Source organism: Musca domestica, unplaced genomic scaffold (assembly GCF_030504385.1).
Source record: "Musca domestica strain aabys unplaced genomic scaffold, Musca_domestica.polishedcontigs.V.1.1 12, whole genome shotgun sequence".
Lineage (NCBI taxonomy): Eukaryota > Metazoa > Arthropoda > Insecta > Diptera > Muscidae > Musca > Musca domestica.
The window spans coordinates 6,455,762-6,473,666 of NW_026712155.1; the positions used below are offsets into that span (position 1 = coordinate 6,455,762).

At 37.4% G+C, this 17,905-nt stretch overlaps 1 protein-coding gene across 4 annotated transcripts in view; it reads left to right on the forward strand.

Annotated features, from left to right (window-relative positions):
• LOC101892464 (afadin) overlaps positions 1-17,905 on the forward strand; it is a 176,688-nt gene that overhangs the window by 20,173 nt on the left and 138,610 nt on the right. Inside the window, exon 2 of one of the 4 annotated variants that reach the window (XM_059118130.1) lies at positions 9,379-9,436. The exons of the other annotated variants lie outside the window; for them this stretch is intronic. The gene's annotated coding sequence lies outside the window, so the exon portion shown is untranslated. The remainder of the gene's footprint in view (positions 1-9,378; positions 9,437-17,905) is intronic. 4 annotated transcript variants of the gene reach the window in all.

Below are 17,905 nucleotides of genomic sequence, written 5' to 3' on the forward strand. Positions count from 1 at the left end.
AGGAAATTCTATGGAATATTTTACTAATATTTACATTCCGATAAGCATTCGTAACAGAGCGAGCCATTGTTGTTTCAGGTTGGGCAATGCAAGGTGCGTGGCAGATCCAAATGGAATGCACCAATTTAACCAGCCAAACGGAGAGATAACAAAAGCTTGACACAATAAAATTTGATATCACCACACAGTCGCTATCCGCCGCTGTGTTCAGCTCATCAAGCCAAAACTAAACAGCAGCAAATGACATAAAAACCCTTTCTTTGATGATGTCTTCCATGGCTCACACAAGATATGATTGCAAACAAGTTAGTGTCTGTCTGTCAGTCTACCGGGCTGTCATTTGGCTACTAGTCGGTCAAACGAAAAAAACCCTCATCGTCGGCTTGCAACAATGTTTCTTCGTTGGAATCTAACCAAAATGTTTTCTTGGCTGGAGGGGGGGGACAGGGTGACCAAAAGAGAAACTCTCAGATTACAGCGTTTTCTAAACCAGTATCTGTCCGACAGGTTGGCTAAACGACGACTAGATAGCCAGCCAGCTAATAAAATAGAGGCCGGCCATAAATGTTGACGAAGTTACAACATAGATATGACCAAAACGAGCGTTTTTGTTGTAACTAATTTTACGCAGTATTTTGTGGTTAAAAAGTAATGCAATCTATTGTTATAATGGGGGGAGGAGGGGAAGTGGTTTTAAATTGTTGTAAACAATGACAATCGGGGATCTGCTTCTTCGTGGAATGATATCTGCATACATTGTTATAACTGAATCCAAATTTTGTCGTACAAGATATGAACATTATCTTCTCATAGGCAAAGGGTTTATTTGGCATATGGCTCCGAAAGTCTTTTACTCTATAGCAAATGACTCCGACAGTAATTTACTTTGAAGCAGATGACTCCGAAATTTATATATTCTGCAGCAGATGACCCCGAAAGTCATGTACTTGGCAGCAGATGACTTCGAAAGTCATCTATTCTGCAGCAGAAGACTCCGAAATTCATATACTCTGCAACAGGGGACTTCGAAAGTCATAAAATCTGAAGCAGATGACTCCGAAAGTTTTGTACTCTATAGAACAGTCATTTACTCTGTAACAGATGACTCCGAAAGCCATCTACTTTATAGCATGTGACTCCGAAAGTCATTTACACAAATGCAGAGGACTCCAAAAGTCATTTACTTTATAGCGGAGGAATCCGAAAGCCATATACTCTATAGCAGATTATTCCGAATGTCATCTACTCTATAGCAGATAAGTCCGAAACTCATCTACTTTATACCAGGTGACTCCGAAAGTCATCTACTCTACAGCAGATGACTCCGAAAGTAATCTACACTAATGTAGAGGACTCCAAAAGTTATTTACTTCATAGTGGAGGAATCTACTCTATAGCAGATGACTCCGAATTTCATGTTCTCTATAGCAGATGATTCCGAATGTCATCTACTCTACAGCAGATGACTCCGAACGTCATCTACTCTATAACAAATTACTCCGAAAGCCATCCTCTCTATAGTAGGTGACTACGAAAGACATCTACTCTATAGCAGATAACTCCGAATGTCATCTACTCTATAGTAGATGACTTCGAATGTCTTCTACTTTATAGCGGATATCTCCGAAAGTCGTATATTTTATGGCAGGTGACTCCGAAACTTTTCTACCCCATAGCAGATGACTCCGAAAGCCATCTGTCCTATAGCAGATGACTCCGAAAATCATTTACACTAATGCAGAAGAGTCCGAAATTCATTTACTCTATAGCAGATTACTCCGACAGTGATTAAATCTTTATCAAATATCTCCGAACATCAGCAGGTGACTCCGAAAGCTGGAAAATTGATAGCAGAAGACTCGGAAGGACATCTACTTTACAGAAAAGTCGCCTAATCTATAGCAGGTGATTCCTAATGTATTATACAACTTTTGGAGTATTCTATAATTTATTTAAGCTGACTTCGAAAGTCCTCTTCTAAATGTTAGATGATTCAAAAATTATCTACCTAGTTTTATATCTCCGAACATCACCTATTGCAAATTGTTTGGTCCAAAAGTCACTTGGTTTTCACTGATAAATTTTAAATTCCAAACATTCTGACTTCATTCTCACCCAGAAATAATATTTTCATTGCGTGCATTATCTTCTAATCGCTTTCAATTATTGTGCAAACTTTCAATATTTTTCATAGATTCGGAATTGTTCATTGTTCGCTCACCTATTATTTGATTATGAACACTTCCAACTCTTGCGCTGATAAGAGTTCTACAATTCTCTTCTATTGCCATTGTTGTTTTGGTTTTCTATTTCAGTTTCAATTTTGCTCGAATATGTGCGTTGTTGTGTGCCTGGCTGGCTGGCTGGCGTAATTGATTCTTTACGCTAACATGTCGTTTATTGTTGTTTGTTTGTTGTAGATCGTAGATATTTTACTTTCACTTGCCCTACAAACGCAAAACGTAAACCTGTTGCTGGTGCCGCTGTTGCTGCTGGTGCACTTCCCACAAATATTTATTTGTTCATTAAAGTGGGTTAACATTGTCAATATTGGCTCATTGTTAAATGATTTGTATCCTCCTTTTGCTTCACCAAACTTTATTTGTAGAACTAATAGGTCATCAAAAAATACAAGTTAATGAATGATGATTTTATTTATGGTTGCTGTGTGTGTAAATGATAAGATTAGGTGATGAATGTAGGGCAGTTATGTGTACATGACATAGGGTAGGGAAGGGGGTTTCACTATTGTACCGAAAATGTTCGTAATATAAATGCTTCAAAACCAGACAAGCCTCCCAGTAAACGAAGCAAAAACTCTTATTTCACAACTACAAAAAATATCTAAATTTTCATATGAAATTCAAGATCATTTATACGATTTCTTTACGTTTTATAACACCCAACGTTCTGAGAGGTACCCATCGACGATTTAGAACAAAAGCCCAAGCAAACGAGAAATGACTCAAATAAATGAATAAACAAACAAATTAAATTACATTGAGTTAAGGAATTTTTGCATACAAAATCGAATAACAAAAACAAAATCGAGAATCGTAGATAAAAAAATGTGCACATGAGTGTGCATCAAACAGAGAAGAAAACTGGTTTTTTCAAGCACACGCAAAAAAACGAGAATTCTAGACGGTCATTCCAATATAGACGGGGAGGTATTGTAAACAGAAACGAGAGCCCATCACAGTGGTTTCAAGAAGATATAGATGATCCCCTGTGGAACAGATGACCCTCATTGCTATAGGTAAATTGAACCTCAGCGTAATTTATAAAGAACATGACTTTCGGAGTCTTTTGCTATAGAGTAATGACGTTCGGAGTTTTCTGTCATAGAATATATGACGTTCGGAATGATCTGCCATAGATAGATGACGTTCGGAGTCATCTTCGATGGAGCAGATGACGTTCGGAGTCGTCTGTTGTAGAGTAGGTGACGTTCGGAGTCATCTGCCAGAGAGTAAATGACGTTGGAAGTTGTGTGGTACCGAGTATATTACGTTCGGAGTCATCTGCTATAGAGTAGATGACGTTCGGAGTCATCTGCTATAGAGTAGATGACGTTCGGAGTCATCTGCTATAGAGTAGATGACGTTCGGAGTCATCTGCTATAGAGTAGATGACGTTCGGAGTCATCTGCTATAGAGTAGATGACGTTCGGAGTCATCTGCTATAGAGTAGATGACGTTCGGAGTCATCTGCTATAGAGTAGATGACATTCGGAGTCATCTGCTTTAGAGTAGATGGCGTTCGGAGTCATCTGCTATAGAGTAGATGACGTTCGGAGTCATCTGCTATAGAGTAGATGACGTTCGGAGTCATCTGCTATAGAGTAGATGACGTTCGGAGTCATCTGCTATAGAGTAGATGACGTTCGGAGTCATCTGCTATAGAGTAGATGACGTTCGGAGTCATCTGCTATAGAGTAGATGACGTTCGGAGTCATCTGCTATAGAGTAGATGACGTTCGGAGTCATCTGCTATAGAGTAGATGACGTTCGGAGTCATCTGCTATAGAGTAGATGACGTTCGGAGTCATCTGCTATAGAGTAGATGACGTTCGGAGTCATCTGCTATAGAGTAGATGACGTTCGGAGTCATCTGCTATAGAGTAGATGACGTTCGGAGTCATCTGCTATAGAGTAGATGACATTCGAAGTCATCTGCTTTAGAGTAGATGACGTTCGGAGTCATCTGCTATAGAGTAGATGACGTTCGGAGTCATCTGCTATAGAGTAGATGGCGTTCGGAGTCATCTGCTATAGAGTAGATGACGTTCGGAGTCATCTGCTATAGAGTAGATGACGTTCGGAGTCATCTGCTATAGAGTAGATGACGTTCGGAGTCATCTTCATTAGTGTAGATGACGTTCGGAAGCATCTACATTAGTGTAGATGACGTTCGGAGTCATCTACATTAGTGTAGATGACGTTCGGAGTCATCTACATTAGTGTAGCTGACGTTCGGAGTCATCTACATTAGTGTAGCTGACGTTCGGAGTCATCTACATTAGTGTAGCTGACGTTCGGAGTCATCTACATTAGTGTAGCTGACGTTCGGAGTCATCTACATTAGTGTAGCTGGCGTTCGGATTCATCTAAATTACTGTAGATGACCTTCGGATGCATCTGCATTAGTGTAGATGACGTTCGGAGTAATCTACATTAGTGTATATGACATTCGGAGTCATCTACATTTGTGTTGATGGCATTCGGAGTTATCTACATTTGTGTAGATGACGTTCGGAGTCACCTAAATTAGTGCAGATTACGTTTGGAGTCATCTACACTGGTGTAGATAACGTCCGCACGTTATCTACACTGGTGTAGATAACGTTCGGAGTAATATACATTAGAGTAGATAACGTTCGGAGTCATCTTCATTTGTGTATATGACGTTCGCAGTATTAGGTTCAGAGTCATCTACAATAGTGTAGATAACGTTCGGAGTCATCTACCTTAGTGTCGCTGACGTTCGGAGTAATCTGCTGTATTGTGATAATATTTGGAGTCATCTTCTGTAGATTCAGAGTATTTACAGCATTCAATTCCACTTGGCACCACTGTTGGCAGATTCAAGTATCACGAGGATCATCCACCGCCCAGCGCTCTCTAAGCTGCTGCAGCGTGGAAAATCACGGTCAAATGTTGTGTTTGTTTTGTTGCCTCGAGAAACAAGTTTTTGTAATGTGTGTTTTGTCTTTTGGTTGGCCCGGAGTAAATTGATTCGGAAGTGCTCGGTGACGAGGGGGAAAGAGAGGGGGCACATCATTTCAATAACCAGATGTTGTTGTTGGGAGTGTAGTAGGATCGACGAGTTTGAAGACAACATGATCGATTTAAAAATGCTGAGTTGTTTTCGTTTAAATTTAGAACTGCAAAAAAAAACATTCGTCGGAAGAATTTTGAATACCACGAAGACGAGGTGGAGGAAGAAGAATTAGAACCGTGATAATGTAGTTGTGGCTGTGTGCGACTCTTTGGGTGGTAGTTGATGATGGTGGTGCTTCTGCTGCTGGTGGTGGCGTTGGAGCTTGAAGCCATTCAAAATGGAATGAGACTGAGACTGAGAAAAACGAGTGCATTGTTGTTCGACTGAAACGTGATGTAGACCTAATGTTTGATTACTTGAGATTTTCATGGAAATATGCAGCATGTCTGCGGTGCCCTTCGTTTGGCTCATTCTTTCTCTCCTTGCTTTCTTTGCAATGATCGCCATCCGTCAGTCAATCGGTTCGTTGCTCAGATTTGTTGTTTTCGGCTTATCCATGAATAAAACATGTTTTCGGTAATGCCATCATCCCCCCGTGGACATCGTCGGACGCAACTTATATAATTTTTAATTAAAATGTATTCTTTTGTTGTTGTCTGTCCGCTTTTTGTGTGTTATTTTTAATTTCTTTTCTGTTTTGACTGGTCTCTTCTTGGCCGGAAGGCAAATGAATGGTTGATGTGTGTGAATTTTTCTGCTGTTTCGTAGAAATTGTAAAAAAACAGTTTTGAGAAAAAATGTTAGTGAAAATAAAAATATCTGGTTTTTTATAGAAATAACTTTAAGTTAACGGCATCATTCGTGTTTGGCTTTTTTTATTTCTTTGTTTCATTTCATTCGTGAAATGGAAGACAAATTATGCAAATGTTAAAAATTAATGATTATGTAAATGTTTCTTTTGTGCAGATAAATGTTTACTGTTAATAAAAAAATGTTTAAGAACATAATTTGTAGTTACCACGAAGTGCGATGTGATGAGGATGAAAAATAAGTTCAAATGGGGTTGTATGAATATTTTTTTTTTATTTTAATGTTACTGTTAAATAAAAAAAATTATTTGTGTCTTATAAAAATACGGTTATATTACTCAGATAATTTTTTGTTATAGTACTAAAATGTGTTACTAATCAAAATTCAAAGTTTTGAAATTTACAGTCAGTTGCAGGTATATGGCCACGTATAAAGAGGAGAGTTCAATGGACAAAATATGAAAGTCGTCCTGAGTGTAAAATTTTAATAACGCGATATTCATTAACCGGGAACGTTATTAAGCCCATCCAAGTAAATTATGTAACCGGGTCCAATAAGAACTTCTAACAGTGGTATCTACGAAACTAAGTCTAATTTTGGTTTAAATCACATTTCCTTTTCCAAACATCCATTTTTATACCCTACACCACATAGTGGTATGTCTTTGAGCATTTGTTTGTTACATTGAGAAGGAAGCCAAAGTTCCTTTTGACGATCTGCATAGAATCACATTCTGAGTCGATTTATGCATATTTATGCCGTCCGTCCGTCTGTCCATGTATTTTTGTAAACAAAGTGCAGGTCGCATTTACTGCCCGACGGAGATGATATTTTGCACAAATAATTTATTTGACACAAGGACGAGCCCTATTGAAAATGGAGATAATCAGTCGAAATTTAGATATGACTCCCATATATATCTCCCCGATTTTGGGTTAAATGTGCACCAAATGACCAATATCTGTCCAAATGACCTGAATTTCGGCACATACGACCGAATTTAGTGTAGGAGCAAGTACATCAAATTTGGTAAAAATCGGTTAAGATTTAGCTATATCTCCCATATACAGGGTAAAATGAAAAAACTGCAACCAACTTCAGATTGCTGTCATTTCTATGCCACTCGTCCGACAACTGTCAAAATTATTGCAGTCACAGCTCATTATATTGTTTACAAGCGTACAAAAGCATTTCCGTGAGAATTATCCAGAAAAAAAGTTATTCGTGATGGAATTCAAGCGTGATAGTGTGATTTATTTATATTTGGCTGGAAAACCACAAGTGGCTATCGTTAGAGCAATCCAGCATTTAAATGTGAATAAATCTTTTGTATCCCGTACCATCGCTGGATACCGCGACGTCAAGAAAGTGGACGGAAGAAAACAGCAACATTAGCAGAAATGATTCGAAAAGTAAAGAAGCGGCTTGATCGAAACCCGCGTCGCAATGGCCGAAAAATGGCTCGTGAGCTGAACATATCGCAATATTCCATTCAGCAAATATTGAAAAATGAGTTCGAGGTATAGCCATTGAAATTCCAAAAGGGCAAGAACTTACACCCCAACAGGAATAAAATAGACTCAAAAGAGCTTAAGAGTTGCTTCGCTTGGCCGAAAGTGGTGAACAGCCGAATTTGGTTTTCTCCGATGAGAAAAAATTCGTTGTCCAGCAGGTTGGAAACAAACAAAATTATCGTGTTTACTTGCCAAAGAGGTTCGCGGAAAAAGTGCACCTTCGGTTGGCCTCCAGAACCGATGGTCGCTCTCTGCTCGTATTAATCGACCGTGGAATCAGAATAAATGCCGAATACTATCGCGAAAATATTTTAGAGGGTGTATTAAAGCCTTGGGCACGCAAACATTTTGGCCGCAGACCTTGGGCATTCTAACAGGTCTCAGCACCATCGCACTCAGCTCACGCCACCCAAGAATGGTAACAAAATGAGGTTCCTCGCTTCAATTACAGGGCACAATGACCACCAAAATATCCCGATACTAATTCGTTGGACTATTGTGTCAGGAGTATTTTGGAAAGCAAAAAAATACCAAAGTGTCGATCCCCTCAAGCAAGTGCTTCGCTGGGAATGGGCCAAAAAACACCGCACAGCAACATTCGGGCAGCGTGTGACGATTTCATTGGCCGTTTGAAGGCCATAATTCGTGCCAATTCGAACAAATCTGATATTATTCTAAAATTTGATGCTACCTCCGACATTTTTTGCTTTTTTTTCAATAAAATTTAAAAAAAATGTAAAAATGATGGGGCTTGACTTTGTTACAGCTTTTTATCTCACCCTGTATATTTATCCGATATCAGGCTAATTGTGCTTCAAATGGCTAATATCAGCCCAAATGAAGGGAATTGCGAATAAATTTATCCTAGAAATAAGTACTTCAAATATGTGGAAAATCGGATCAGATGTAGTTATAGCTTCCATACATATGTTTCATCCGAATTGTGGTTTTAAGTCCGTCACATGTGTAATATGCACTCCACCACAATTATCTTTGGTACCAGATATCAGATACAGGTCAGAAATAAGTTCTTAAAATTTTATCAAGATTCAAGTTCAGATTTGGATATAACATATACATTTTTATCCGATTTCATCCGATTTGGTGTTCATAGTTGGTATGATCTACTTCATATAAATTCTCAATATAAACTTTTTTGTTACGGGAGCTTTACTAAATACGCATAGGTGTAGGGTATTATATAGGCGGCCCCGCCCGACTTTTGACCTTTCCCTCCTGGTTTGTCATGTGTTTGGAAAATTGGAACTATAAAGTGCTTAAAGTACTAAAAGCTCTACATTTGGTACTATTTGGATACGGATACCGCTTTCTCTCCTCGTTTTAGAGTGGGAGCAATAAACGAACAGACTCACAAATCGGCAAACAATATATTTTTCTCCATCCGATTTCAAACTCTTTTTCTATTTCGAGCGAATCAGTTCCAACTCTAATTTTTCAAACAGGAGCTACTCGGGAGCGCTTCCTCGCAAAGCAAAAGAGAGAAGAGTAAACTCCATATAAAACTACCACTCTTAGAGCAATGCCGCTAGCTAGTAAGTTTCACTCTCGGGTGAAAATGAGCAAATCTCTCTCTGTCTCTGCTCTCTGCCCAATAGTATTTAATGTAGCACCATGAGCAGAGAGTAGATTCATTTTGAATAAGTTCAGATCATCTAGAATTTGTTTACGAGAAGGAGAGATATTGATATTCTTTTTGAAATCGTCTTAGATTGTGAAGCTTTTTGCTAACATTTCATCTCTAATTGATATGTTTTTCCATTTTTTTTGCCATTTTGATCTAAATGATTTTGTTTTTTTTTTTTATTTTCAGGTATGTCAGGACATTTCTTAGACATAAAAATGGATTTCTTTGAAATATAACCCCACCTGTGAGTATATCTTCAATGCCAACAGCTTTTTCTCTCTTGTTTTAAATTATTTGTATGCTATCGTACCTATTTAGGCCACATCATCAAGAAATTCCATTGAAATATACATATTTTTTTAGAGAAACCCATTTAAGGATCAAAAGTGTTAAAATACCATAAATTCTCACGTACCCCCTCTCATATTACCGCATCTTAATGTGGGAGGAATTCCATAAGTGTAGCCAAGAAGGAATTCCAAACACGATTAATCAACATTCTAGGAAAGGAATTCATTTCAAAAAAAAAAAATAAAATAAAAAAAAAATAAAAAAAAAATAATCAGAGCAATGGTGACTCATCAATAAATACCTAAAATTGCAAAAGAGAACGAACTAAAACAAAAGACATCAGCCAACCATTCGGCAAACACATCAACTCACCTCACATGTTGTAATTAAATCCCTCGTAACCTGTCAAGACTGACAGACAGACGCACTCATCTTTTGTCTAGAACAAGTCTGATGACTTGCTTAAACGGCCATACTTAAATTCTTTCGAAAAGAGATCTCCATTACCATTACCATGATCGGTCACAGTCATCACATAGAGAAAAGGGGTATGCTCAGTTTACCCGCCCCTCTAGATGATATTCCCCTCCTGAATGGACCAAAAATCCATAGCCAACACATTTATTCTCATAATCATCCTGGTGAACTTGTTGCTTGTCGGGATGTTTGGTAGACCATGCATGTATGTGGTTGTGTTCTTTCTATCCACTACTTTATTGTGATCTTAAGGAGCCGGTACTTGTTTTTAATTTTTTTTTCTTTTGGTTCGCATTGTTAACTCAAGTAGTATGGGCTTTTGTCGGTCGATCGGTCTACTGTGCTACGTCATTGTCATCATGATCTGGGCTCATAATTGATGATCATCTTTCGAACAAAATATGTTGTGTCTGTGTGAGAACATTTAAAGTGTTAATGGAATGTCGGGGAATTTCGGATTGCAAGTTCAACTACGTTGGTAGGGATCAATCAGGGAGATTGATTACATTACAAATACTAGTAGGAATGAAAATTCATTCACGAATGTTATGGATATATATTCATTCAAATATCTCGCTGTTTCTTTGATATTCAAATCAATATCCAATTGTTTTTTTTTAATTTATCTATCTTAAATTACCTGAAATGAAATAATTTGCAAACCTTTTATTGAAAATTATTATTATTATTCGGTATTTTTTCCATTTTTTCTAATTTAAAATCCGCTTCTCTTCAGAGCATGAATTCAATATAGAAAAAGCTACCCAGTGTCTTAAAAATATTTGTAAAAAACAAATACTTATGTTTTGAATCCTTTAAACACATGCATGCTTATTATCCGCAAATATCGTCTTTGTGTAGTAATTTTTTAAGGTGAAATCCTTTTCCTACCAATGGAATTGAAAATGTTTACCTTGTTGCTATGCGCTTTTTTGGAAATGTGTCAATGAATTTATTTTTGTTGCGAAACTGTTCTTACTTTTTGTTTGTGTTCTTGCTTGGCGCAATTTTTCATCCCTAAACATTTGCAGAACATACGCCTTCTCGAAATATATATACACAGTGAAAAATTCAACTGAAAAGAATACAAAGAGAAAATTAAAGTCCATTCAATTTTATATTTGTTTCCACTCGATTTTACTTTTAGAGTAAACTCGAATTCTTCTTAGAGTATTTTGACTCCTACTCCTATTTTTCAAACAGGAGTATCTTGCAAGTGATCTCACATAATGGAGAGCAAACTTCGTATGGAAACTACTACTCTTCGAACACTCCCGCTCTCGAGTATATTACCCTTACGAGTAAAACGAGTAATTTTGAGTTATGGCGATAGAATTATATTGAATAGATTTTAAAACGCATGAATAAATTTCAGTGTTCCTCCAGCAAAATAAATATTTATGCTATATACCAGACAGATCTAGGTGTATCCACTAAGAATTCTAGAAAAATACTTCAAAATCTTGATCACGAAATTAATACAACCTCAGAAGTGTCGACTTTTCATATTCTCACTACTACTATTCTGTACTGTCTATTCATTTTAGGTATATGGTGTCTTCAGCAATATTACTGATAACAAACACAAAGAAAATGTTGGTCGAAAATTTTAACCCTCAACAAAGGGGTCTTTGGGGTTTCAAGAATTGCTTATAACCTCCACATAGAAAAGGAGGGTATATTAACTTTGTCATTCCGTTTGTAACATCCCTAAATATTCGTCGTAGACCCCAAAAATTATATACAGGATGAGATAAAAAAAAACTGCAACAAAGTCAAGCGCCATAATTTTTACATTTTTTTAAATTTAAATAAATGAAGGCAAAAATGTCGGAAATAGCATCACATTTAAGAATAAGTTTAGATTTGTGCGAATGGGTCACCTTTGGCTCGAATTATAGCCTTTAAACGGCCAATGAAACCGTAACACGCTGCACGAATGTTCCTCTGCAGTATTTTTGCTCATTCCCGGCCAAGCGCTTGCTTGAGGTGATCGACACTTTGGTATTTTTAGTGCCAACCTTGCTTTCCAAAATACTCCAGACACAATAGGCCAACGGATTGGTATCCGGAGATTTTGGTGGCCATTGTGCGCTGGAAATGAAGCGAGGAACCTCATTTTGTAACCATTCTTGGGTGGCGCGTGCTAAGTGCGTTGGTGCTGAGTCCTGTCGGAACTTCCAAGGTCTGCGGCCAAAATAATTGCTAGCCCAAGAATTTAATACACCCTCCAGAATATTTTCGCGATAATATTTGGCATTTATTCTGATGCCACGGTCGATTATTACGCGCGGAGAGCGATCATCGGCTGTTATGGTTCTGGTGGCCAACCGAATGTGCACATTTTCAGCTGACCTCTTTGGCAAGTAAACACGATCATTTTGTTTGTTTACAAACTGCTGGACAACGGAGAAAATCGGAGAAAACCAAATTCGGCAGTTCACCACATTCGGCCAAGTGAAACAACTCTTTAGCTCCTTGGTGTCTATTTTCTTTCTGTTGCGGTGTAAGTTCTTGCACTTTTTGGAATTTTAATGGCCTTATCCCGAGCTCATTTTTCAATATTAGCCGAATGGAATATTGCGATATGTTCAGCTCACGAGCCATTTTTCCGCCACTGCGACGCGGGTTTCGCTCAAGTCGCTTCTTCTTCAATTTTCGAACTATTTCTGCTGATGTTGCTGTTTTCTTACACGTCCACTTCCTTGACGTCGGGCTACGCTAACAGTATCACGGTAACGAGCGGGGGTACGAGACACAAAAAATTTATTCACATTTAAATGCTGGAGTGCTCTAACGATAGCCACTTGTGATTTTCTAGCCAAATATAAAGAAATCACACTATCGCGCTTGAATTCCATCACGAATAACTTTTTTTCTGGAAAATTCTCATCAAAATGCTTTTGTACGCTTCTAAACAATATAATGAGCTGTAACTGGAATAATTTTAACAGCTGTCGGACGAGTGGCTTCGAAATGACAGCAGTCTGAAGTTGGTTGCAGTTTTTTCATCTCAGTCATCTCACCCTGTACATTCATGATCAGCATAAAGTTCTGAGTCGATTTAACGATGTCCGTCTGTTGAAATCACCATAGAGCGCACATTATTTGACGTAGAGCTTTAAAATTTGACAGAACAATTTGTATTGTGTTTAAAATGGCTGGTATAGAAAATATATATATCCCTTATACAAACGGTACCTCCACATTTTCCCATGGATTTGTCCAGAAGTTTATATTTGTAGTTCGTAAGGGTTCTAGCTCCTGTGGCGAAACATTGTATGTACAACCTCTACACAACGGTACCTTCCTATATTCGGTATTTTCCTGATTTTTGGCAGATTTTTTCACAGGTTTGTCCATAAATTGGTATTTGTAATTCGTAATGGGTTCTAGCTCCGAAACATTGTATGTATAGGTACACGTTTTGGTATAGCCCACATACAACGGTACCTCCCAATATTCGGTATTTTGATGACTTTTGCCACATTTCTCCATGGATTTGTCTAAAAATTGGAATTTGCAGTTCGTAATGGTTTACAGCTCCTGTGAAGAAACAATGCATGTATAGGTCCACGTTTTTCTATAGCCCCCATATAACTGTACCTTCTGATGTTCGGTATTTTGACGATTTTCGCCACATTTTTTCACGGATTTGTCTCAAAATCGGTATTTGTAGGTCATACAGCCCCCATACAACGGTACCGCCCGATATTTGGTATTTTCATGATTTTTGCCATATTTTTCCATAAATTGGTATTTGTAGTTCGTAATGGTTTCTAGCTCCGGTGGCGAAACTTTGTATGTATAGGTCCACGTTTTGGTATAGCCCATATATACAACGGTATCTCCCGATATTCGGTATTTTGATGACTTTTGTCACATTTCTCCACGGATTTGTCTAAAAATTGGTATTGGTACTTCAAATGGCAAACGATACCCACCGATACTCGTTATTTTCATAATCCTAGTCACATTTACCCACGAAATTGTTTCAAATTTTGTATCTAAGAAGTTTTGGCAGATTACAATCCTTCAAGTATAAAATGGTCTATGGTTCCGGTTTTGGTATGGCCCCCATACACGTTTAACAACATTTTTTCAAACGGTCTTACTGGTATTTGTAGTTTTAAGTGGAACACGTGTGAATTCAGATACTTTTATAAAAATTCGGCCCAACCGAACTTAATGTTTTTTTAATGTTTTTGTTTTAATGCTTGTTAGATCTACTTTCACAATCCACTGAATATTTTTCCTGAAATATTTATATGACCAATTTTTTTTATTCTTAGATAAAATCCGCTTGTCACGTGTACTAAAACTGTCTAACATTTTTCTAGAGCCTCATAAAATCTTGGCATTTTTTAAGGGGTCTTCCTAGTTATTATCTGTAAAAATATTTCCGATTTATTAATCATAAAATGTTTATGCCCTCTGCCAAATTGTATTAACAAAACTGTTGCTTGTACTTTCTAATACGAGTGTCCCCTTGAAAAAAGTAGGAGCTGCTATGATTCCACACCACTTCACCATTTGAATATTCTCTCAAAAAAACACCAGCTGTTTATGTTTGGAACATTTTTTTCACTTTTTTTGGAACATTTTGTTGCGGTTGGTTTGGTTAGCCGGTCGCTCGCTTGGTCTGGTAGCCAAAACTTGGTGAGCGAGTGCCAAGTTGATTCTCCAACCAAAAATAACTCATTTCATATGAATGAATATGAGGCTTGAATGTGTTTTCTGTACCGCTGTTAAATCATGAATACAATGGCAATAACAACAACAAAACTAACATCAAACAAAAAATAGTGAACAAAAAGAGAAATTTTGCACCATTAGCCATGGCACGCCGAAACACATGTTAAGGTGCTACAAGTGTTAACAGTTTAATTAGGCCAGGAAACAATTAAACTTGGAAACAGCCAAGTAAGACTCTTTTCAGTCATCTGATATGGAAACGGTCTTCTGGCGATTCATAGTTCTTCACTTTTTTTCTTTTTTGGTTTGCTGTTACAGTTTGCTTTTCTTTTTATTAACAGTTGCCATGCTAAACTGAAATAGGCCTGTAAATGTAAATCATGACCTGTGGCAGCGCTCTCTGTACGGAATGGTGGGAAAGTTTTTCTTATGATAATTGACAATGAATGAATTAAATTAAATGAACCTAAGATATTGTTTTGGTTGTTTTTTTTTCTGCATCCGTATGATATGCAGATGCATTGGCAAAGATATAGATACATATGCTTTGTTCAGAGAATTTGCTAGATTTGAATTTTTATCCGATATCATAAAGGGAAAATCGATTATCGTAGTTGTTTTTTTTTCATTATTGGAGTTTTGGAACAGACCAGTATATTCAGGCTTTTCAGAAAATTTATTTAAATCCAAAAAGTTAAAGCTATTTAGATCTATATTAAACGGACGGAAAAATGTAATAGATAATATTTTCAAGTAAAAATAAGCAAGTAAAAAAGCTGTAAGTTCTGCCGGGCCGAACTTGGAATACCATCCACCACTTGGAACGAATTTGGCAATTCTCACAAACAATAAAGTCCGTTAAAATCTTAAAAATACCGAATGCAGCCGTTATATTAGGGTCAATACGACGACATGGACCTGCATAGGTAATCTTTTTCCTAAGCCATTACAATATTCAAATGCGAAACTTAGAAAAAAAATCGGTAAATAATGTAGTTGCAGTCATCAAAATATCGATTATCGGGAGGTACCGTTATATGGGGGTTATACGAAGACGCGGACCTGCACAGACAGTTTTCTGCCTTAGGCTGTTGTATCCATTACGAACTTCAAATAGCAAATTCGAAACAACCCCGGTGAATAATATCGCTAAAATCATCAAAATAACGAATATCGGGAGGTACCGTTATATGGGGGCCATACGAAGACGTGGACCTGCACAGACAGTTTTCTGTCATAGGATGTAGTATCCATTTCGAACTTCAAATGCCAAATTTGAAACAATTCCGGAGAATAATGTCGCTAAAATCATCAAAATACCGAATATCGGGGCTGTTATATGGGGGCTATATGATAACGTGGACCTACAGGGCCCATTTACGAACTTAACCTGCCTACTGGCAAATATACATGTGTGCAAAATTTTAGCCTTCTATCTCAATTCGTTCGAAAGATAGCGTGATTACAACAGGCGGGCATGGCTAAGAATCTTAGAATTTTACGCTGATCAAGAATATATATACTTTGTTGGGTCTGACATGAGTATTTCGAGGAGTTACAAACGGAATGGCAAAATTAATATACACTCCATAGGTGGAGTGTATAAAAACGATCATATTTTATACGGAAGTTTTATAAATGACTCTATTTCTTTACCAAGTTTAAAAAACAGGAGATGTATTTTTTCACAATTATTTAATTGGCCTTTTTTAATCCTGCAGACACTGATGTGTGGACAGGTAGAAATAAATTCAAAAATTGTATTCACTCAGAATTTCTATTTCTTTTATTATCTCTTTTTAGTTAAGGCATCTTACGGGGGTTGTTTTCTGTCGCATTCCTTCATCCAATCGTGTATCTTTGTGATTCATGTCACTCAGGATTTAAATTTCCACCACTATTGCATCAGGTTATTTTTGTTCTGCTATTCAAATCGTTGAGGAGATGTTGTGAAAACATATGTTGTCTCTGGGAGGCTTCATTCTTTTGTTTCGTGGGGTGAGAGAGACAGAGAGGTCAGTGGACAAAAATTCAGGGGTCACTTTCCCATCTATCACATGAGGGTGGTTTTTCTCTCTCCATCGTTGTATGCTTACCTTTGAATTGAGTTTGGATTTTTATTGAATTTTATAATGGAATGTTATTAAAATGCACGAAGGAGAATTAGAAGGTTGGAGAGAGGAATATGTACAGTTTCGTCACAGGGAAGGTAATTTTTAAGGAATATCATTTTTTAGTCACATACGTACGGATTTTTAAAGACAATAATAAATTTCATGGGAGGAGTTGCAGTCAGATATGGCATGAATGCTTTTAAAGACGGCTGAAGACGATTTATCCTGACGATCACTGCATTTTTTCTTTTGCTGCATTTATTTCTTTTGCTTTGAAATCTATGATTTCAAAATCGAAAATCTGTTACGAAAAGCCAATTTGGCGAAGAAGAGGTTGACATATATTCATAATCTTCAGAACTGATCTTGCGTTAGTAAAAATATTTGGATGTGTGATGTTTGAAGAGAGTTCGATGCTTAATTCGGGTTTTATGAGCGTTTAATTTTTAAAAATTTTTAGCCCGTTTTGTGGGAGAGGTACCAGAAGCAGTACACCAATATTCACACCAATATTCACAGCAGATCTTGTTTTAGTAGAAATAATGGAATGTGCGAAATTTGAAGAGAACCGGATACTCATTTCGGATTTTATTCAATTTTTTGTTTGGCTATTCCAATCATTGTGGGGGCGGTACCAGAAGGAATGTTCCGATATCTACCATCTTTATAACAGACCTTGTGTTGATAGAAATATTGAGATGTGGCAAGTTTGAATGAAATCGGATATTAATTTCGCGTTTTATGAGCTACTTTGATATTAAAAATGTTGACCCTTTGTAAATATTCAAAATTTTGATCCAGAAGGAGTGGACCGATATATTCCACTTTTGCACCAGACCTTGGGTTAAGAAAAATATTGTGTTGTGTGTAATGTGAAGACAATCGGAGTCTTACATCACATTTTATAAGAGTTGTAATTATTCAAAATTTTGACCCTTGGGTGGGGGAGGTACTAGATGGGGTGGACGGATATTGTCCATTTTCGCACCTGACCACTGATCTCTGATGCAAATCCTCTCTCTCTCTGTCCAGAATCTTTTTTTTAATGTTGACCTTCTATGGGGGAGGTACCAGTAGAAGCGGACAGATATTGCCCATCTCCGAACTCGATCTAAGTTTGATATGTACCAAGTTTG